The 22,641-nt window shown below is 36.4% G+C and overlaps 2 long non-coding RNA genes across 5 annotated transcripts; one reads left to right on the top strand and one right to left on the bottom strand.

The window, feature by feature from the left end:
- Positions 1-3,326: 3,326 nt before the first annotated feature.
- Positions 3,327-7,868, bottom strand: LOC136256354 (uncharacterized). Its single transcript, XR_010701469.1, has 5 exons — positions 7,761-7,868; positions 7,598-7,710; positions 7,348-7,554; positions 4,222-4,320; positions 3,327-3,447 (listed from the first exon to the last, which is right to left on the bottom strand). It is a non-coding gene; the product is annotated as an uncharacterized lncRNA (long non-coding RNA).
- LOC136256353 (uncharacterized) lies at positions 7,868-17,782 on the top strand. 4 transcript variants are annotated; one of them, XR_010701468.1, is made up of 5 exons: positions 7,868-8,079; positions 15,229-15,314; positions 15,361-15,501; positions 16,204-16,263; positions 17,472-17,782. It is a non-coding gene; the product is annotated as an uncharacterized lncRNA (long non-coding RNA). The 4 variants fall into 4 exon arrangements; XR_010701467.1 differs by having other exon boundaries at positions 17,386-17,782; XR_010701465.1 differs by lacking the exon at positions 17,472-17,782 and having other exon boundaries at positions 16,204-16,943.
- The last annotated feature ends 4,859 nt before the right edge of the window (positions 17,783-22,641 follow it).

The raw sequence follows: 22,641 nt of genomic DNA, 5'->3' as shown, positions 1-22,641 counted from the left end.
AAAAGTTGTGAAACAAGGGAGGTTGCCTATACTTGCAGATATACTAGTGGACATCTAATCCCTAATTCAGTCATGGTTATAGACTGAAGAGTAGGGATTAGATGTCCACTAGTATATCTGCAGGTAAGGCAACCTCCCTTGTTTCACAACTTTTTGACTGTTCCCTTGTTTCTCTGCTTTTTTGTTTTTTATGATCCCTAATCCAGCTTAAAATTCCTAATTTTCATTCTACTTGTATTAAATCACAATAAAACAATAAGAAGTGTTATATCCCTACAGTGTTCAAGATACCATAATGGAAATGCACAGTAGGGATATAACACTTCTTAATGTTTTACTGTGATTTAATATTGTGCACTATAGCTACTCCAGCTTGTTTCAGTACTTTCTATCGATGTGCTATGGTCCCTACTCTAGTTGAAAATTCCAAATGTTCCTGTGTATATGTATAATACAGATGGGATCATGGACAAGTGCCTTAATTATCAAGGTGTCCATAAGGTGACCTGATTTCAGGAGTCAAAATCTGTGTATACTAAAACATGACAAGTGTTCTGAAGGTGAGTGTCACCAAATCCACTGTTGCAAATATACAAACTGTACAACAAGGTCTTAATAAGGTCACCGTGTTATACATATGAGTGAGGTCATTTTTCTAAGCCAGCAACTAAAATGTCTCATTTGATACAAAGTGACATCATAATGTAGTTACCTGCTCAGTATAAGGCCAGAAAAGTGTGGCTTATGCATGTATAATAATCATAGCTTCCCAGGTCAGAGCACATTTTAGTGTATCATACAGTACAGTACCGCAGAGTCAAGTTGTTAAGCACATGCGCTTATAATTTTCAGAGAACAGTTTCAGTAAAAATAATACTATCTGTTAAGCACATATGCCTAATTAACAATTATGGTGTGTTTAACACTGAATCGATAGGTTGTAATTGAGTAGGTCGTGGTCACCACGCCGATGTATAAGGAAATTTGACTGGATTAAATCCTTCTCATGATGAAAGAATATTGCAATCTAGAAGGCTGGTTTGCTGTATACATAGCGAAGGGAGACTTCAAGGGAGATGTAAGCACTCAAGGAGACAATGATTTTCCATTATTTCCAGCTTTTCTTCCTGTTCATAGCTTCATGGCATGTAAGCTTCACATTGGGCCGTGTGTGCTTATCAGCCATGGTTAGTCACTAAGTGTTTAACAAATGATATGCGCTTAATAGACACATGTGCTTAACAACTCGACTCTACAGTAGTACTGTATATGTGACCAGGCCTGCAGAAATAGGACAAGCGGTCACAAACTACATCCCGCTACATAGTCTCTCATATCTCAGTACCAGGATAGAATATTTTTATTTTGTGACTTGTATTTTAAAGCCAACTAAATATTTAATAACTGCTGAAAATTTCATGGCAAAGCAATAATGGAACACAAGTTATGACACATCAAAGTTTGAAAAAGTAGGGAACGTTTATGTGCCCACATGCTCTATTTTACCAGACCTGGTAAGATACTAGGGATCATGAAGAACTGGACTTTTTCAAACTAAAAACATCACTCTAAAACCAGTCTCAATTTCCCTTCATGACAACTTTGCAGTATTGGTTAGGCATAGTCAAGCCCAAAAATGTCTTCAGACCAACCCCCAAACCCTTCTAAAAAGTTTTCTAATTCATAGTATTTTATTTTAACTGATGCCTTCAGCCAAGCATATTTCAACAATGGATATAGTTACAGGCTTGATTTCTTCACTGTTCGATGTCACTTCATCCCGACATGTGCCCTTTTGCCTACTACAGTAGGTCCAATACACACATCATAAACTTGTTTTTGTCCTCCTTTGTGTTCCAGTTCTTTTCACTGACTAATGATACTGACAAGGTGTCGATTCATTATAGTGCGATGCAACTTCCCTGTGGCTGTGTTGGTATCTCACTCTTGATCTCACCGGTATTTTCCATAGCAACTGGATTGATTGCAGAGATGCTTCTTGTACTGTTCTTTATTTGTAATGCTGTGTAGCAATGGATTGAAATAATATTATAGGTGAATGCAAAGTGTGATGGCCACGATAGGGGCTTGTGAATTGTCCATATTTTTTGTAGTGACTAGATTGATTGCAGTGGTGCATTTCCTATTGTTCTTCATTTATAGCGCTGTACAACAGGGTGAATGTAGTTGATAGCAAAGTGTAATAGCTACTTTACTTTTGAGTCAGTAATTGATACCTAGGGTGCAAGTTCAGACGAAACATTAACTCTGGCACCATCCTTTCTTTTGATGAAGTATGCATGAGTTCATCAGTCAAAATAATGTTACAAAAAAGTAAAAAAACAAGTATAAGTAAAAATTAGGAATTTCAAGTTCCACTAAGGATTATAGAGATAAAAAAGTTAGAAAACAAGGGAGGTTGCCTACACCTGAAGATACACTAGTGGACATTTAATCCCTAATTCAGTTACGGGAGTAGGGATTAAATGATTAAAAGCCCACTAGTATATCTGCAGGTGTAGGTGACGGTGACCTCCCTTGTTTCCCTACTTTTTATTTCTATGATCTCCAATCAAACTTTAAATTCCTACTTTTTCCTTATACTAGTAAACAGGTTTAATGAACTCACATTTCCTCATAATATGTTCATTCTGTATACAGCTGGAGTAGCCTGCACTTTGTTATCAGTTGCCATAGCAGCAAGTGATGTTGAAGAAGCAGGAGCCACTGTCTTTTGAAACATCAGAAGAAGGTTCTTTACCAGATGAACCTGAATGATAAATAACAGAAATGAGTTAGGCTACTATGATTTTGTTTTACATCAATTTTTGTCCACGGTTTATTAATTATGCTACAGATTTAATGCAGCGTTACACTCAACAAACAGTCCTGGTCAAAAGCTTGACAATTTCCAGTCAATATTTTGCTAAGCATTCAAATCAAACACTCAATCAAATTTGTGTCAGTGCTTGATAGGTTAGAGTTACACTGAAACGAGTCATTGATTGAAATCTACACAAATTTTAAGGAATGTTAAGGGCTGTAAGTCAGTCTGGACTGAATACTGGTTGTTGTTACTGAAATTAAAACTATTACACTATTGCTACAGGCCTGATGTTCTACTTCTGGATACCATATCGCTGATTAGTTAACAACAATCACTGATAAATATGTGGTAAGGGTGTTACTACATAGATGTGGTTGTGTATTTACTGTAGGTACAGGAGTTATTGACAAGGTCAATGAAGATTAGGTCAGAAAGAGAAGTTGCACACAAAATGTAGAGGAAAACAACACAACACACACAACTTACTGTATACATGCACCCCTGTATGAAATTGGATTACAGAAACCATTTACTCTCAGGTCTGAAGTCAGTGCCACCAGTTGAAGAGCATAAATTCTTCATACAAAAGCTTTCTTGAGAGCTGATCTGGTTTTCTAATACTAAACAGAATAGAAGTAGTCACATTATTTTAGTTGGTTAACTATGTAGTTGTGTGTATACAATAGGAATACTGGTTGTCATTACAAAATTTAGTATTGGGCTGGATGCTGTGAGGGACTTTTATACACAAATGCTCAACATGAACAAAACTCAAGAGCATGAGCAGTATAGCATGCACTTGAAGGCCGTCATGCTCACACAATTGGTAAGTGAATGTGACATTGGATTAAGTTTGTACCATAGCAACCTCACCACAGGTTTATATAGTAAGCCTACAGAAATGAAAAGAAATTATTTATGCATTACTTAGTCAAGTATCATATATATTATTATTATGGCTAGTCTTGCAAAAACCTGATAGAAAATAGTAGAACAGAATCAAGTACCAAGTTTTGCAAAATACATGTCTGATCAAAAATCAACATCAAATTCAGTCAGACTTATACGTTGCCATGAATAACAAATCAAGAAGCATGCTTTGACTGCACCATTAATTTACGTCTAGAAAGAAAACAAGCATGCCAGGATGGTGCAGCATAGCTGGTAAACAATGTACAATATAGGAGGGCTAGCCTCATAAGTTGCTGGTCTTGTGTAGTGGTTTATGTAGATCATAAAAAGAATAATCAAACTGGTCACAATTAGAAATATACAGCACAAGTTAGTAAGTACTTGGCTCCTACAGGGAATCTGCTATTGTTATTTACAATAATCAGGTCCTCAGGTTAGCAAACCACTAGAAGTAGTAAACTCATTAACTTCAGAGTCATCACCTTCCAGCTCAATATCCACTAGGGGGTTCCCCACCTTGGCTATGTCATCAACCTCATAATGGATCTTACATCATAATGACTGGTGATCTCCACTGTTGCCTGTGGCATGATATAACATGTGATATATCAAGTGAACCTCGTAACACTGACATACATACTTCAAAGAAACGTAACATATAGTGAATATCTAACCCAGAAGGGAGACAAATAGGATTTCAAATGGTAAACAAAAAGGCATCAACTAGTACAACTGAAAATTGTATGGCCAGCTACATGTACAATAGGTCTAGGGTTCCCCAGATTCTGTACCCGGACTTAATATCACCCAATTGAAAAGGGTACAGTTGTCATGCATCCACACAAGTGATACTGAGACTTTCCCAGTGGAGAATACTTAAGTGTTTGTGGGTGTGGCCGTACCACATTAGAGTCAGGTTGTTAAACGCATGTGTCTATTAAGCACATATTATTTGTTAAGTCCATACAGATTTCTTGTGATTAACCATGGCTGATAAGCACACATGGCCAAATGCGACAACAAAGCTACACACGGGAAGAAAAGCTGAAAGTACTGAAAAAGTAATGTCTCTTCAAGCACTTATACCTCCCTTGAGGTCTCCCTTCACTATGTATACAGCAAATCAGCCATCTGGATAGTGATATTGTTGTTCAACACAAAGGATTTCACCCAGTAATTGAGTCTAATTTCCTTATACACTGGTGTGGTGTAAACAAAATAGCCATAAGCTATTACTTACAACGTAGCGATTCCATGTCACACTCACTATATATATTAGGCATATGCCCCTAACAGATGGTATGATTTTTACAAAAAGAGTTCTCTGAAAAATTATAAGCGCATGCACTTAACAATCCGACTTTATGGTAGTACCTTATCACTATGCACTTCACAGATCTTATTAAACTATATATCACAACATCTCTTTCCTTCACAAACCTACACAACAGCGACACAGCAACACTACACCTATGAGTTTTTCAAACACTAAGTATATTATACCATCTATATTCTCCTACATATGAACATTCCAAAGTATAAGATTATACATTCTTGGTCAAAGCTTCAGAGATGTACATAGTTGGTGGACGTAACCACATAGTTCAAAACTTATCAAATACTGTTTAAGTTAGGAATTGGCCCTAACATGAAAACACTGTCTAAAATCCCACCTTTAAAAATCATCCTACAGAAATCTTACGTGACAACAATCACCTTTGCAGAATAATATTACAGTAGTCCATTTCACATCAAGTACAGCATTAAAAACAAGAAGAAAACACTAATAGGGTGGCTGGATATAGAACTTTTAATAATTGCCCAAACTCAAAATTTGGTCTGCCTGACCACATTCGCAAGGCTAGAGGCCAAACAGAGCAGTGCATGGCCACTATTTTATGCCACAATTACAAACTCACCAGTAATGTACCCTTTAGCATTAGCAATTCTAAGGGGGGCCATGGCCCCCTTGCTGAGAAATTACTTTTTAAAAATCTTGGGGAGAAGTTGCAGCATAGATTGGCATTGTTATTTTTAACATTTTTCATGTTTTTAGCATAACGTTTAGGCTGTTTTCAAGCCTTCAGATTGCAAAAATCCTGCAACTTCTGGGAGTTACATCCCCAGACTCCTTGAAATTCTACAGCCAAACAACAATAGTTAAGCTGTTCCCTACTGGCCCCCCTGTAGGTCAGGTCTAGAATCACTGCTGCCTTTTAGGGTTCCAACAAGCTGTATCTTGCCTTTCCTTTTATCTTCAATCAGGGTGGTTGGCATCTTTTCATGTAAGGAAACCATATCAAGGTGCTAATATTCTGTATCAACACAAGTACACATGCAGCTACCACAGAAATATCAGATTCAATTTCAAGCATTCAGTGGAAGCATGCCCAACTAGTGTGTTTCACATATTAAGGTACAGTTCATAATCTTTAATGTTTCTTAACTAACAGCCACCCTACATGATTTGCTCCTCCACTTTGGAGTACTGTTCTCCATCTCCACACAACAACATTGTTGAGAGTTCATGAACACTTCAGTACATACGAAATTGATTTCAAGGATAAGATTTATTCAGAAAATTTAGCAAATTATTATAAAAGTCAAGCAGCAGCAGTAGCAGCAGGAGTTTCTGAGGTTCCAAACTATATTCAGGCTATTAAATTGATTTTGAAAGATCAGATCGAGATACTCTAATAAAGCAGCCACTTTTTTTAATATTTTTAAAAAGTTGCTTATAGTTCACTTGTTTAACTACCAACACAGTAAAAAAATAGCCTAAAATCATATCTCAGTGTGTAATGTCTAAAATTTCCCTGGGGCCAAGAATGACATCCATTTCTGTTGTATATTTCAAACTTCACATACCCAATACTATGCATGCTGAAGCAAGCAAGCATAAACTGCCTATATATATCTACTACTTCCGTAAAATGTCAGGCTTTAAGATTTCTTTGGTGATTCTGAAAAGAATTTAGCAAATTATTATAAAAGTCACGCAGCAGCAGCAGGGGTTTCTGAGGTTTCCAGAAACTGGTCAAGTATATTATAATTGATTTTGTGATGATTAACAAAGATATAAGGTTATACTGAAGTGTGTGTATGTTCTAGACTATAACATTGCCATTAATTCTGGTGTGACACATATACCTTCAGGAACTGTTGTTAGTTATGTACTACAAAACATGCACAGCTATTGACACTTATGGCTGGTAATTCTGCAAGTACATGCAACACGATTCAACAACTACATTTTTATCAGATATACTATACTATACTTAGAATGATGCAATAGTAATGCAGTTCTAAACATCTAAGGTTTGCCTATATACCATTGTTAGAATACTGCAATGATAATGGACTTTATCCACAATGATGTTAGGAGCACAAGATGGCCATGTTATTTCACGTATTTGGGAGAATAATGTAGAGGTGTTTATGGAGAAATTAGTTTGATCAATCATATTTCAGTCATGAAGCAATATATCGACCAGTAGCCAACAGATATGGGTATAAAGTATAACAAAATACATTGCAAACTATTGTTATCTCAAAAAATTATCCAGCATGTGATACAATTCATTTAATGCATTGTCTTATAACCGTACCTGTTTCTTAGAACTCGATATCTCCTTCCTTAGCTGAAACTGAAATATGATCGATCAAAACAATTTCTCCAAAGGCACCTGTACATTAGTTTCACCTGTACATTAGTTCACCAAAAAACGTGGCCATCTTGTGCTCATGACGTCATTGTGGATAAAGTCCATTCTCAGCTCCCCTCAGTTACATCAAACACCTCCTCTGAACTACAGCTGTCAGAGACACAGTAACACACAATACACAACAAAACCATACCTGGGTTAGTATAAAACCTCCGCACCATGGAATGGAATATCCGGTATAGTACGGAATAGTGGACAAGGTCCGGAATGAGATGTGTTCAGTAAAGATCACTGACTATATTTCTACTGAATAGTCACTACTGGTGAAATATTTTCCACATTTTAGTAACACTAACCACGTTATTACTCTCCTCCAACACTGCATAATTCGAGGCACATAGCGTCAATTTGGCTTTTGGTATAAACCCATAGTTCGATTGTTCATCACTAAATATTGCGGAGATGTACGGAAAGTATACGGATGATTATGTTGCTGACTCAGTTTAGCTACATCTCGATAAGCGATCGTTTCTCCCACCGCATATTATCTGCCGGCTATGAGTAGTTTAACGCTGACTGAAGTGAAGACTACAGTATTCTGTGCGTATTGCATCCATGCATCAGTCTAGCTCCAAGCACGTAGCTATATGACTAGCTACTGATTGGGGCAGCAAGGTGAGCAGTGACTAATTATAACTGGATGTTATGTAAACATCAAGTCCCAGTATTTTATTTGTAAATCAAGCTTGAGTTCTTGTAACTTACAGTAAGCTACGTATCTTTCAATGGATCCTGAACTCAGTGCCTGCTATAGTGTTTACTGCATGTGTGGTTGAGGCATTTCAAGCATGTGTAGGAGATGAGAGGAAGTAACAAGGAATGTGTGGGAACTTGTTTATGTGTAGTATTACTGTCATTTTACTTAGAAAGGAACAGTGAATGCTGCAAGGGAAATATTAATTTAGTCTGAGGTTCAACTTAATTGCAAAATGGCTCTAAGGAGTCCGCAACTTGGAATTTTTGGTAAGATTTCAAAGTGAAACAAAATCTGTAGTAGCCAGAATACTGGTATATCGGTACAGATATCAAATTTGAAAGTCTCTGCCGGCGAAATAAAGTATTTGCAACTCAAAGAATGCTGTGAGACATTTCAAATATGATTTTTGATTAGATTTCAATAAAGCAAGATGAAACCTCTATACAGGTTGTTCGGTTGTGGCCCCCTTGTTGCAAACTGTACAAAATTAAATAGTTGCGGATAACTACTGTACTTTGTGAGAGTGCCGGCAGGGTGATGATGTGTATACCAGGAAACATGGGAAACTTTACAGGATTGCAGATTTCAAAATGGACAGAATTTTTTTCGTTTCAGAAGATTTCTAAGAGGTTGACCGAAATTTCAAGAGAGCTGCAGACCCCTTAATAACCATGCACAATAATACATTTGTGGGATTGGTCATAATAGTTGTTGACCCAGATGACCCATTGACTTAAGTATGATATAACCCAAATGTCACCATAATTGAAACAGAAATGTGCTTGGTCCCGTAGTGAGGCTCATAACATCACTATTTGCTAGAATAAGTTTATGTAAAATTATACTGATTCTATAGGATTTTTTCATATTTCAAAACTTGAATTATATCAGTGGCGGATATGGGGGAGCTACAATGGTTTCAGCTGAAACCCCCTCTGAAAATAGTGCACACGCCCCAAATTTATTTATGATTTGTGTGGGTGATAAAATCTCCAAGACTTATACATAGTGTATTGCATTGGGACTTTTCTACTGGCCAAACTTCACAATTTTGCCTTTGAAATCACTGAAATACCATTATGGCATTTAAGCTTATTAAGCGCCTCTAAAGTAATTATTTTTAATGGATACAAGTGCTGTTTTGCTTCAAAACTTTCTGCAAAAAGGCTTGGATTAGTAAGATTCAACTTTGAAACAATGTTGTGGAGTGATTTTTACTGATTCATTGCTAGTTAGTTTACACCATAGATCTATGTAGCTAGCTAGCTATAGGCTACTGAGTTATCCAGTTAACATTTACTCCAGCTGGACACCCTGGGATCGCAGTTATTGACTTAACCTGAAACCCCCTCTAAATTTAAAATTGCTAGATCCACCACTAACAGCTGAGCTGTAAAAAAAGGCGTGGCTCCCAAAAAGGCCAGGGTGAAACAATTGTGAAATCAAAAGTGGCAGCCAAGAAATGGCTGTGATGGTAGGTATATGGCAAAATAATTAACCTACCATCACAGCAATTTCTTGGCCACCACTTTCGATTTCACAACTTTTCTCACTATAGGGACCACACCTTTTTACAGCTTGGTTGTTTTGATTTAGATTTTATATTCCGCGGCTAATTAAAGACTAAATCTAGTCCATAATTGATTGGTAAATTGCAACTAATTATGATACAACAGATAGAAACTACCTTGTTAGCTGATATAATTGTGGTTAGTTAGTAACATTGGCGCTAATATTGTAATATTGGCTAATATTACAGTACAGCAATAAAAAGATACCATTATACTGGGTGGCCTAAATAAGGAGGTGGTTGTATGAATTGTGATAATCTCAATTTGAGAGGTCTCCTGATCATCAAAAGAATCAAGAATTACATGTGTACATGTGCGCACATATAATACACTTTTTGGTTTGGTACATATAATGATATCCCAAACATGTAGTTAGTGTAACCAGTAATACTTCCAATAAGTTGCTAAAGTTTTTTATGGAGTGAAATTTTCTACTGACTGACTAGCTAACTGCCTGATGCCTTTAGAACAGTGTAACTCAATAACAGCTAATGCTATACAGGCTTGATTTTTTCACCATTAGACATCGAATCACTTCAGCCTGACAAGTTCCTATTATAGGAAATTTGGGCAAGTTAGAACTAGAGAGGAAGGTTGAATATGGGTACAGTATTGTCCAGATTATTGGGGTCACACTTTGTCTGGCTTGATTTGCTCTGGTAACTAGTAAGGTAGCAGTCCTGGTGTTGTCTGCTGTATAACTACGTAAGCCTTCAACTGTCTTGGTTAGTACGGTATGTTAACTGATAACCAGGAACTGGACAATTTGACTGTTGTGAATGTAATTGTTGGGAATTTTTTGTGTTTAAGCAGACATTTATTTTTCAACCAACAAGTTATGGAGGGAAGACAGTGAATCACAATTTGTAAATGCACATGATCAATTCTAAGTATTGATGTTGTTCTTACAAGGATGCACAAAACGTGTATAATCAATGGCAGATCCAGGATGGGGCATTAGGGGCAAATGTTCCCCCCCACTCTGTTAAGGAGCCATACTTCTTTTGATAGAAATACTATACACCTTGTCAGACCAAAATAACTCATGAAAACTGTATATTACTGCTAACTCTCCTGAAACAAAGTTAAAACAGCTGTAAAACTGTCATCTAGCACCTTCGTACGTACTAAGTGCCTCTAAAAATAATTATTGTGTTGATGTTAAGACCTTTTAAACAGATTTTAAGACACCACTACCATCTGCAAAGGCCATAATGACAAAAAATCAACCTACTAAGGAGTGGTCATTGCTACTTAAAATCACAGCAGAATCGACTCTCCCCAACCACCTTCAACTTAGCCTGTTTGTGCCTCTCCCCTTGCCACCTCCTGGATCCGCCCCTGTTAATAGGAATGCTTTAAAATAGTCAACTGGGTCAACTGGGTCAACTGGGCCTACTGGGCCTACTGGGTTTGCAAGGAACATTGAATCAAATGGCTTAACAGCCTCAGTAAATTTTAACAAAGATTTTGCGAATGTGGTCACTTTTGTGCAGCAGAGAATGAGATGTTTTCTTATGAAGACTTCAACATCAAGATCTAGTTGACAAAGCTGTGCTATTTTTTGTCTGTAGCTTATGTTTGTTTTGCATGGGTAGTTTTCATTGACACCTTGTAACCGTTTATACTACTTCACCCCTTTGTTTTGTGGTTAATTAAAGCTAATCAGCAGTTGATGATAAATTGCAACTAATAATGACACATCAGTGGAAACCTTATCTTGTTAGCAAACATAATTGTGGTTAGTTAATATTATTTGCTAATGTTATAGTAAAACCTTAAAAGATAACGTCATAGCAAGAGGCCAAAATAAAGAGGTAGCTGTATGAATTGTGAGAATATCAATTTGAAAGGTCTCCTGATTATCTAAAGAATTAAGTATACAAGTGCGTGTGCATAATACTGTATATTGTAATACTGTATATTAGGGATCATGGAGGTTTGCACTTTCTAACAAAAAAGTGTTGATCAGAAACCAGCCTCACAATACCTTCATGGCTAGTGCCTTACTAGTATCGGTTGTATAGTCAAGCCCAACAGTGCCTTTAATTTAGTGTGACCAGAAATACTTCCAATAAGTTGTTAATTTTTTTATTGGGTGAAAGTGCATCACAGTACATGATACATTGTACAGCAGACATTGTACAATGCATGCATCATGGATTTACCTTTGTCCTCCTTTTGTGTCTAATTTCTTTTTGCTTATACCACCAAGATTTTGATTGGTGGTAGTGCATCCTGTGCTGAGTGTTTACAACAGAAATCATCATATTTCCCATAATGACTGGATTGTTTGCAGAGGTGCTTATTATACTATTTTACCATTTGTAACCAGCTAAGCATATATAGCTGAAAGTGAACGATAATGGCCAATTCACGTTTTGGTAATTGATAGTTGGGAGATGGAAATTTTAATTTTATGGTTGGCATCATTAATTTCGTTTCATGAAGCATGTGGGAGTTCAAAGGTGTTAATTATGTTACTATCAGTAAAAAAAGAAAGTACAAAGAAAATTAGGAATTTTAAGTTCAATTAGGGATATGCAATCATAGTAATAGAAAGTAGTGAAACAAAATAGATCCCCATACACCTGCAGATGTACCAGTTGACATTAATTTAATCTTCTATAGGGATTAAATATACACTAGATTTGAACAGTAAATTAATATAATATTCTTGTTAATTTTGTGGCCAGCTTACTACTCCCTTGAAGTTTGGTGACAGGGGTGTGGGAAACCTTTTGACCACTTCAGTTCCTTGATCAGTGGTCACAGTATTGTACACCTGTTCAGTTCTTGTGTGGTAGTGTACGTAACAGTAATGTGATAGTTGTAATTTGACAAAGGAATATTGCATTATGTGGTCATCCCTCCCATATGGTTTACTAATATGTAATTATAGTGACAATTTAATAGATAGTCAGTTTTGGCTAGGATACATCTACCATATAAAAACCACAACTGTTAATTTCATTGTATGAACTTTGTTTTCTACCACTCCTACTAAAGTGGAGCACACCACACAGTCAGTTACAGGCCAGTTGTTAGGTATGAGAAGCAATAATATTAAAATATGTTTGTGACCATGTGTCAGATTGTTGCTGTGTCCATGACACATGATATGGTCTGCTCACATGAGAAGTGAACATCATCTGTCATTTTGTATTGTAACAATCACTAACTATGCCTTGTTAACAACATGTTCCAATCCAAAAATTTGACCCATCATACAGATGTTTCACTTTTTGGCAGGCATCTAGATTCAGTGAAATGGAATGGTGGACTCAAAGAGAAGGGAATATATTTTACCTAGTAGTCATTTCTATAGAACACCTCTACCTTCATATAAAGGCCATGATCATTATGCCATTAGCTATAAGTGAACCTCCTAGCAAAGACTACTTTCACATAAAGACCACTCAATTGAACCAGCAAGACAGCAATTTGGATATTACATTATAATTACCTTTATAATTAAAGAAGTGATCTCTTCTAGGAGATGGTCTGGATTTACAAAGCTTAGTAAGTTTGCATTCACCTGAGCCCCCACCAAATCATTATAGTCATATCAGAGAGGTGAACATGTGTTCACTCCCAATTATTTTGTACTGGAATGAGCTTTTTTTAATGTTGTAAACATATTTGCGCACCTGAATCATCTGTACTAAAAGTATGGTATATTTTCTCACTTGTCACAGTTCATAATGTAATTGGGCAGCTGGCTCATGTAACAAGGATTATTAACAAGAAACAAGAGCTCAGGTGAATGTGAACCAACTATATATAGGTGGGGTTATCTAATGCATCATTTCGTTCCAGCTCATCACCATTCCATTGTACTGAATCCAGATGTCCCTTTTCTGATTTGTATCAAACATATTTGAACAATAATGGTGAAGTACAAAATGGTTTAGCAAGACATAATGAGTTTCATTCCTATAACTTTCATCTATTAGGCAGTGGTATGATATTTATCTAATTATCCTTAATGCCACTCAGAAAGTGGTTGAGGTAATTGCCATTGAAATAATTATATGTACTTAGCACTTGTACCAGGACCAACTTTTCTGCTGCCTGTATGATGTGGCTGAATACTAATTCCATTATAGCTCCATGTTGTGGTAAAATGGCTACTATCATTTCAATTTTAAATCCCATAAGAAACCTTCTACCACATCACAACTCTTGGTTGTTACTTGCTTGAGTTGTTTGACTCCATTAGATTGGTAACCTACATGTTAAGTAATGAATTTTTGTTAGGGCTTGCTACAGTGCAGCTGGTGAACTATGTGGTCTACAACAGTACTGTCTTCTGTGTCCCACCAATGAATATTACACAACACTGCATTACAAACTGGCCTGTGACTCTAGTCTGTTACCTATGAGAGCCATTTTATGCCTAAAAATCTGCCTAAGGATGAGTATAGATGTTTCACATTTTGATTCATTATGCATATGCAGGTTGTTATGGCTATTAGCCTATGCATGTTGTTCCTGTTGTACACATCTGTGATGAGCACCTATCATGTAATCATTAAGTGATAAATTGAGACTATTGTTATTGAGGACATAGGTATATTTCATCCATTCATGTTTGGTATGAAGCTCATTGTAACATAAGTACATTTGTACATTATTGTATAACAATGTGGGTATTCCCCAAAGACTTTGTGTGATCATGGACATATGGTGCAACTTTACCACAGACTATCTTGTGGTGATTAGCATAATTCGACAAATTGGTGTTAGGTGTCTATGTGGTGAAACTTGAGAGACTTGTTTTATGGGATGTGTGAAGCCAAATATCAACTACACAGATCAATGATTTTGAAAAAGCAAAATGTATTTTTTGTCACAATCAGTTAGTCACATAGCAGCAGTTGGCTGAATGGTTTCTGTGACTATCGCAATGCCTCTCAGTGGATAGAGAGCCTCCCATAGGGCCTCAAACCTTTGCTTTTCTTTTCTTTTTTTTTTACTTCTATACGTTTCCCACTCACCAGCTTATTCTCCACCTGTGTCATACTGAGATACTAGCTGGAATGAAAAAAATCCCTTCAAATTTCAGATGGTATAATTGTACGGTGTACTCCAGCAATACAATAGATGACTATACAGCACTGGTGGCTGTGTGGTGAAATTTTGTGGACACTTTAGTCACTATGAAAACTTCAAACCTCCATCTACAACTACAGTGTGTGAAATAGGTACCTCGTTGCTGCACATAATTATAATTATGGTGTCTATTGGTTCCGTCCACTGTACAAACTTAATTGGAGTTTGCTATATACGACTGAAGAAAATTAGCATACAGCAGCATACAGTGGCATACGGTATGCAATGTGTTGTTGTTTCAAATGCATAATATGTGTAATACCTTTATTGCCAAACAGTCGTGTATATTGAGGTTTTTTGGTAGACTATGGTATTATGATGTAGTATATACTTGTGTGACATATTGTGTGTCATTTAGTGACGTTTTATTGTGATCCAAAGGATGGTGCGATTGTTGGTATATATGCTCAAGTGAAGGGTGATGTTGGATATGTTTAATGCACAAAACAACTACTTACTCGACTAAGGTGTGTTTATCTCACTACTATAATTGTGGCTACCTAATGTATGTAGCACTATACCGGCAATGTGGGGTGTGACTACTGTTATTACAACTGATTGCTGCAGTTGCAGCAGACTAGGAGTACCTTGTCAACATTTGCAGTAGAGAATGTGTTTTACCAGGATGAGAAGTTTAAAATCTCTGGTGAAAAGGTGTGTAATGTGATGCAGTTACATTAAGTAGTAAATTTCTATGATGGCCCGGCAAATATTAATCCACCAAGTACTATTGTTGAGTGATGCTGTGTCTGATGCTGGCTTTACAGATTATCCATGCTTATAATATAACGCATGTCAAGTTTGCATTTTTTCAGAAGCCTTGCAAATACTAGAACTGTTTTTCAAGATGCAATCATGATGAGCCATACTTTAAAAGTTTCCTATATGTTTACTTTTTGTGGGGTACTTTATGTAACAAACATGTTGATAAAGTGGGTTTTGTACAATACAAAACCATTAGGCAGACAATACAAATCCTGTGCTACATGTTTGTGGTGTTGGGAGTGAATGTATGATACAAGTTCACCTAGCTATATACATGGCATGTGTGGTATGACAACAGTCATGGAAATCATAACTATTGTACATATGTGTCATAACCTCACAGATAAACCTGCTACCAGTAGCTAATTGTCATTATAATTTGATTCATACTGGTGATCGAGACTGTGCAGTCACATATTTAGAGTGTACTATAGATACAGAGACAATTGCAATAAGAATAATTAGTACAAGTGTATGTTCACACATACTTAAATTCACACACACACACACACACACGCACGCACGCACACACACACATGTATACATACATATAGCTGCTTCTTATATTATATCATTTGTTATTTATTTTAGTGGATAGGTATTCAACTTCTGCTGTTGTTCATTGATGATATAAAGTTATCTTTCTATGATGTGAGGATAATGGGCAAATTTAATGTATTCATCTGTTAACCCAGTGTACTTGAATGTCATTTTGTGGTGTGAACAACAGGATATAAGCGTTGCGCAAGTCAGCAAATAGTGCACGTATGTTATTGTATGGCTTAGTAAAGGAGTATAATATTATAGTTTTTCAAAAGCTTTTAATTTTATTAGCAGTACTACACAAACTCACACAGGTGGTTGCTAATGGAGTATGGTTGATCTGCCAATTAAAAATGAAAGTGACTCACCTTGTCAATAAATATATAATTCATCATGTACACCTGCTACTATATACAGGAAAAAAAATGGTAAAGTAAGATACATCCCTAGGCTCTTGCTATAATATTGTAATGTATGGTCATGTGAGCTGCTTTACTGCTAATTAAAATCTTCCTTTATCATTTCTTCTCTTGGAGTGTGCTATCAAGCAACGTCTTATGATTTCTGCTATTCTTCTAAGCTGGCAGCTACAGTGCTCTGGTGTGTTGCACTTTTGTAGTTGTAGCATAAGAATGAATATCATGTCTTGTAGTGTGGCTGGCTTGTGCAAACTGCAAAACTTTAATATCAACAGTTCTCCCCTGATGTACATTCACATACTTTTGATCACATCTCATGACAGTGCATAGGTAAAACAAAATATTTTGCCTACAGAAATGTTAATTAATCACTCCAAGCATCCACACTGATTGATTATATAGGTGAGATGACTTTATCAAGTGCCAAAATGGATTAGTGTTTGGTAGTATAGTTTGAATGTACCTACTGTAGCTAAGCAAGACTTTGATATGTAACTAAGGACTATATAGTGATATTATTTTGTAGATCTGAGTGTGGATGTGGCTGTAGCCGGCTAAGCATGTAAATCTTTGATAGCTATGTTGTACAGCCATACAAATGGGTCAGGTGTTAAACTTAAAGTCATTATTCATGGCTACAATATTATGGACTATTACACTAGTTTGCAATTTAGTATTATGCAAGTGTCAGATCTCTAAATTCATTACTACTATATGAATTTGTATTCTTAACCTACACATGAATTCATATTGATATTCTGTAGTGATATCATGAACTAGCTAATTGCACTTGTATTTGTGTATTCAATAGATAGCTGGAGAGTACATGCATACTATAAGTACAGATATACCATGTATATATCATATGAGCTACTAATGTGTTGTCTTCATGGAAAGCTGAAATGATTTGCTTGATGCGACCAAGAATTATTCAAACTTCAATCAAAAATCCACTCATGATCAATGGAATTCACATTCCTCATAAGAGGTGTTATGCTGGTTGGTACTTACAACACTCCAGTCCATAGTTTGCTCAGCTGGTGCATTACACATGCAAACTTTAACTTATGGATATGGAGGCCTGACATCAGTGTAGCTACACATGAGTCACAGTCTATATGTCATTTTCAATTACAGCACTGTATGATTATATTTTGTAACTTTTCATCATTAATTCATTTTTGAATAAATAAACAGTCTCATGTGCAATACTGTGACTTTTGTTATCTCTATCTGCTGAGTCGAAATAATAAATCAAATAATTAATAATAACATGCTAAACCTCCAGTATTACCTTGGCAGCAACTATACTGATCTAACATGCAATGGTTATTGTGACGGTAATATTTTAGTGACAAAAACAAACAAACAAAATACTGCCACCAACAACAGCAGCAGCAAAACCAAATACGGTAGTTCGGTGTGTGGCGGAGTGTCACAAAGTTCTAATCTTTCTGTTACATCATGGTCACTTGATGTCTCTACAGGATCTTCCCAGACAGTGACTGGTGGAGTTGTGAAAGTTGGTGGCTGATCAAATACTTGTCTCGTTAGAAATAATATGTTACGGTAGTACTCCATTGAATAGGAATTGTCTGAAATCACCAATAAGTCCGCACTGTGTTCTTCCATTACTTCCTCGCTGGGTATGGCTGCCTGCAGAAGTATATACATCGAGCTACAGTGTATAACAAATCAAGGTAGCTATCACTCTTGGCTTCACTCTCTCTAACTATCTATTCAGTATGATGTAGCTAAACAGCTGGAACATAGCTACGTAGTAGCATAATGGATAGCTAACTGAGACGTCAGTAGTACGTGCAACGCACTACTGACTGTTTAGTTTGTAGTGTACTGTAGGTATATGTATATGTATGTTTGTTTTTTGTAGGCGGACACCTTGTACAGGCTTTGCCTTTTGTGTATGCCTTCCTTTTTGGACGGTAAATTGATAATAATAATAATAACGCTACCAACGCCGACACATAGCTATACATATGGCTAAACTGGGCCGATGACCATATGTTTAGACATAGTTTAGCTAGCTAACTGGCCAATTCGTATGCATACACCAGTATTCTACTATATATAAGTTTAACAGATACTAGCTAGTAGCTACGTACGTACGTACCGTTGTGTAGCTCTGTCAGGACTGTTCCAACTTGCTGGAAGACTGCTAATATAGCTATTAAAGTAAGCACGGTCACACGAAACATGTTTATATAAAATTCATATCTTCGTTGCTTTGCAACTGTGTATTTCTGGCTTGAGAATAATTTATATATAGACTAGTTCATTGCATCACGTGCACGTTACAGTAATGAGTCACGTGCGCGCACCAAGACTTTTTTATTTATTTATTTTTATTTCTTATCTAATTCATCCAAATAGGAAGGGGTGGCACCAAAAGGTTAGGGCCTGCACGAGGGTGACTGGTTAAAAGCCTTTTTTTTTTTTAACGGTAGCTAACACTGCTGAAACAGGAAAACGGATCAAGAGAAATATCAGCCAAAGAGGTAAACATGCATGTATTCACTTCCAATAGTTTTGTATACTGGAACAAGTATGTTCTCCATGTTGATAACATGTTTGCACACCTGAATCATGCATCTATACTAAATGTATGGGATATTTTTAAAGCCTCATTTTAGTAAGGAACATATTTGTCCTGTTTTCTTGTTATTTTTTATTCCGGCTCTAATGGCACTTCCACGTCTCTAACGAAGTAAACTCATGCTAAACACTATACAGAAAAAGGACTAAACAAAGCCTGCAAGCCTATGGATCAGGTCGGAGCAAGCCTCCCCTCAACAACAGCAAAATCGATAGCAAAGGGATTACTGGAGATCAAGAAGTTGAATGTGAACCCCTTAAGCATCTCACAGAGGAAAGGACCAGGGAAAACCCCAAACAACAATGGAGCCAGAAGAATATGGGGAATTCTGGTTTCTTGTTGGAGTCAACACAGTTTGAGAGAAACCATACTACATATGTGTAGAGTTTTTAACTGGCACAATTGAATTCAATCTGTGCCCTGCTGCAGAATCGACATAGCAGAACTGCACACCAATAAAGAGCTTGAGTGCATGATGCTTCGTAAAATGCAAGATCTACAATAACAGGAAGGGGTTGGAGACACAGACTCTACACAATAGCTAGTTGTGATTTAAAAGATGGACAGTCTATTATATTAATTTCCCTATCATATGAGACATGACATCTGACATCACAAGTATTCAGTGCAACAGTTATAGTGTGTAGCTACCATCCCATATACTAGGGACCTCTAAAGCCTGTACACTAGCTATATAACACACAGGCTACTAGGAAAAATCCCAGACCATACATATGCAGGTGGTGACTTGATCCTCCAGTCCATGCATGTACCAAAAGCTGAGATCTGGAACAGCAAATATGATTAAAATAATAATGTTGCTACAGTAACTCAAGTTTGCAATTAGCTAATAGCCTTGAACACACTTGTCACTTTGTTTGTCTGTATAATAATGAAACTATAGCCAGGGATTATAAATCATCAACAGTCTAGATATTCTTTTCAAATGTGCCAGTTGTGCGGTGAAGCCAATTAACGTGCATGAAATGGTATATACTACATACATGTATATTTGGGACACACCAAGCCAGAGAATGTATTGTAATACAGAACAGCATACCCATACATGAAACAGACCTTAACTTTCTTGTGTAGTACAACCATATATAATACTAATGGAACTTTATTGTGGACATCACCAACACAGAAAGATGAAATGTGCATAATTTATATCCATCTCCTTTCCATGTGTACATATAACTAGATGCATTTTGCATGGACACAATCTTCTTAACAGGATTATGATTAGCCATGGAATGTATATTATGTAAGTATACTCACATTATACATGAAGACAATAGTCTCCCTCTATCATGTAACTATATAATAGAAACCACTGGACACTATATCCTCCACACAGTGTTGTGTATACTGCAGATGATGTCCACAATATTATTCTTATTGACAGTATTATTATACAACAGTGTGGAGGATGACGTGTTCAGTGGTTTCTGTGGAGTGATGGTATATTATAGGAACCATGTTGTTGTTATGATTAAGAATAACCCAGTTGACTATAACTACACTGTTAAAACTGATGTGCTATGGTAGCACCTAAAAGTGCTAAATTTTGACTGCTCCAGTCAAAAATAGAACCTATAGAGGTGCTACCATAGCACTTCATTTTTAATGGTGTATATATTCCAAGGGAGACACTAGCTGACTATCACATTTTCAGACCTTATATTCTGGCTAGCAGAGCAATATTTAGCCTACATATAGTGGACACCAACATCACATACATGCTTGCAATACAGAGGCCGCAATACATAGTCTTGAAATAATTATAACATGATGCAATAGAGCAGAACTCATGCCATTAATTTCATATCATGACATAAATGAATTGTACACAATACCAGAAGTAGTATATACTTTTCCAGTAAGATTGATAGCTGTTAAATCTCAAACTTATGTAAGAAAGCCAATTCAGTCATGGATATTAGTAGTGCATGTTACGCTGTGAGCACACTATGTCATGACATGAATACCCATGAAATATATTAGCTTAATGTATTTTACAGCTATACATAATATTGTTATCATGAGAAGTTACAGCTGTATTAATGACATTGTTGGCTTGAAGTTGCATATGCACATTCAACAACCAAGACAAGCAGACAGTTTTAGTCTCAGATTCATCAATACTGTCACATACACTAACTTGGTCTATGTGATCTATGCTTACATATATAAAACTGTTGTTTATCAGAAACAACCAATAATTTTAGCATTTATAGACCTCACCCTGTAAGCAAGCATATCCTCCTCCCTACAGAAGCCTTAGTCACATCATCCTACACATCATGTACCTTATTGCAGCCATACACGATGTTGACAACAAGTGTGCATTATTGGAACAAACAAAATTGCAATCCTTGTGCACATGCAGCACAGAGACTAGACTATAGAATTTTTTTTGTCAAAAGACATGTGTTCAATAACTTGTGTGCACTCCATTATAATGATCATGTTATGTAATACACTATTGTATGACTTCATGCATAGCACATGATAATAAGTTCAATCACTAGTAGCATAAATTCAGCATTAACCTTCATGGACTCTGGTCATTTCACAGATATAGATTGTGAAAGATGCAGTTTAGTGTGTTCCAATTAAACAACACTGTGATACCTGTTGTATATGTATTGAAAATACATGTATTGCAGCTGTTAAGGCATGTGCAACACCATGGACATTCCATATGTGTGTTATTATTCTTAATAGCTCAGTAGAGTAGCACAGTGCAAAAGCTGTGTCATTTGTGAGATAAGCATGAAATTTTCCCCAATCAATTGCTAAACTTTGCAATCTTTTCTGGGGTGATAAGGTTTGCGCTTAAGATAGTAACGGTGTGGTTAGCATAATATCAGTGGCACATGCATGCTGCTGCTGGAGTTTCAATGGGTCCTCTAGATTCTGCCATAACCATGCATTGCCAGCAAACCAAATGTACACTAGGGATGTGACAGTCCACTGTTATTGTTATCTGTGTCTGCCGTGACACTCTACCCATATAAAGCATTACAAAAAGAGAAAATGTATGTATTTAGTTTAGTGTGTGTGCTCCCCAATATCTTTGTAAACTAACATTACAAATGATATACCTATCTCAAATGCTACAAATTTCATTATGTACTGCTTGTAAAGTTTACAAATAATTGTCTTGTAAGCTAAAATTTTATAGCTAAATCCTTAGTACGTACACGTGGTACTAAATAGTAAGCTATCTGTATACAAAACTAGAAATACATAGATACTAGCAAATTAGTAACTGCAATAAATTCAGGAATATTATAAAACTTACCTGTTCAAAAATAATGCACCCAGACAGTAGCTATGTAGTCATCAGTAAATTCAGTGGTGCAATGTAGCTACATCACTTTATTGGTGTAGTGTACGTATAGATCCATGAGGGAAGGAGATGTTGTGAAACAATTTGATAAGGTC

The sequence above is a fragment of the Dysidea avara genome, chromosome 5 (assembly GCF_963678975.1).
Source record: "Dysidea avara chromosome 5, odDysAvar1.4, whole genome shotgun sequence".
Classification (NCBI taxonomy): domain Eukaryota; kingdom Metazoa; phylum Porifera; class Demospongiae; order Dictyoceratida; family Dysideidae; genus Dysidea; species Dysidea avara.
Note: the sequence above shows the minus strand (reverse complement) of the source record. Positions and strands in the feature narration are given on the sequence as shown.